This window comes from Neolamprologus multifasciatus, chromosome 12 (assembly GCF_963576455.1).
Source record: "Neolamprologus multifasciatus chromosome 12, fNeoMul1.2, whole genome shotgun sequence".
Classification (NCBI taxonomy): domain Eukaryota; kingdom Metazoa; phylum Chordata; class Actinopteri; order Cichliformes; family Cichlidae; genus Neolamprologus; species Neolamprologus multifasciatus.
Window position 1 is genome coordinate 4613736 of NC_140450.1, and position 1952 is coordinate 4615687.

Here is a 1952-nt window from a genome sequence, read left to right on the forward strand (position 1 = left end):
ACACAGCTGCTTTTCCTTTGGATCAAAGTAAGACTTCTTTAGGGGTCCCCAAAAATGATTATATACAAAAAGATTGGCTGTATTGAGTTGAATCGCTGTCTATGGAATTCTCAGTTTAAACATCTGGAAAGTTCCCATCAGTACTGACGGGCTTATAGAGTTTTTACAGCAACATATGCTGCCGTCCCGGCAGTGTGTTTTTCAGGACAGGCCTTGCATGTTTCAGAAAGTCATTGCTAAATCACTTACTGAGTACAACAGCATGGCGACACAGTAGAAGAGTCCCGGTGATGAACAGACCTGCCTGCAGTCCAGACCTTTCACCAGGTGACAACATTTGGAGCATCATTAAAAAAGAATATCTAACACTGTTGAGCAACTGGAAGCTATAATATTTGCATGTAAAACAAGCCACAGATGCAGGAAGAAGAACATATACCAACACTGAAATAAAGTACATTAATCAATAATCAGATCAATAATCCTCTCCCACAAGTTCGGAACTTTCCAGACACTTATGGAATTTTGTTAAAAGAAGAGGGAGCGCAGTGGGAAGCTTGGCCCAGCGTTATTGACATGTGTCACTGCCATCAAATTAGAAAAAAGCGGTAAAATATGACAACACGCATCCGCTTTTCAGTGTAGGTTTCTGCATAGTAACAAGTCTCTAACCGTAGAGGAAATGTTTTTTAGTTGTTGCCCACTGACTTTCTGTTTTTTAAGTGATTTATTCCAGATTATGATGAAACTGTGGCAACACTCAGTGAATAATGTTTTTGTTTTCCTTGAGTCAGTCCGATGTACAATAATGGTTTCAGTGTACATCTGATATTTTTACCCTTCACAAGAATAATTTCTGGTGTATTTATAGTGTCAGTTTTCATAAGAAACATATTTTTGACCCGTGCTGACATCTAGTGTTCAAACAGGACATGATTTTTCTGCCTGAGGATACAGTATCGGCACTGCCATGAAGTTTGATGATGCAGGCGGTCCATCATTTTCAGGGTTAAATCATTTTGAAGGTTCATCTCATCCTGGTGCTAATGAGGAAAAACATCTCTCCTAAAGTTTACCTGCATTTAGGGTTTAAGGCTGTGCACAGGTGCATTTTAAACAGCGCAGCAACAGTGTTGCAGGTACAGTAACACTGCAGTTAATCAGACAGCAGACCAGACACTCTAGAGATTCAGCAGTTGCTATGCAGAATCAGTATGATGGGCTTATGGTTACCTTTTCACAGATATCAGCACATTATGGAGTAAAAGGACATAACAGGGCATATGAACTGGTTCTTATGTGGTGCTTTTCTGCTCAAGCACTCAGACTTTGTGCAATATGTCCCATTCACAAACATTCATGCAAACACTTTCTTTTACATTTAGGTGCTTTTCTGTCTTACATTCACACACATTCACACTCCTGAATGCATCGGGAGCAAATCGGGCTCGTATCTTGTCCAATGATACTTTGGCATGCAGACTAGAGCAGCCAGGGATCGAACCTCGAACTAGCTCTACTTCCTGAGCCACAGCTACCCCAAAAATGTGGTTGCAAAGGAGGTATAATGAGGCAGCCAAAGAAGGAAAACTGGGAAAAGCAATGGAAGGGAGAAATGAGAGGATGATGGTTTTACAGGAAAAGAAAAGAAAATAGAAGAAGAAAGAGGAGAGTATAAATATGAAGGTGAGAGAAGGTAGCTGATCCAAAACCAAAAACTCAGTGTAATCAAAGTTAAAACAGATCTTATCGATTTACTGCAATGGAAATTCAGAAATGAAAGTTATCAGGTCATATTTAGTTATAAAAACTGGTTTGAAGTTATTTATTTATTTAGTTTTGTTTTTTGAGCGACATTGTGGCCTCCAGTCCATACCAGTTGGTGGCGCTAATGCACCAAAGTTAACAAGAGGAAGACGAGGAAGAAGAAGCCGGGGTGGGTGCGTGGTCGG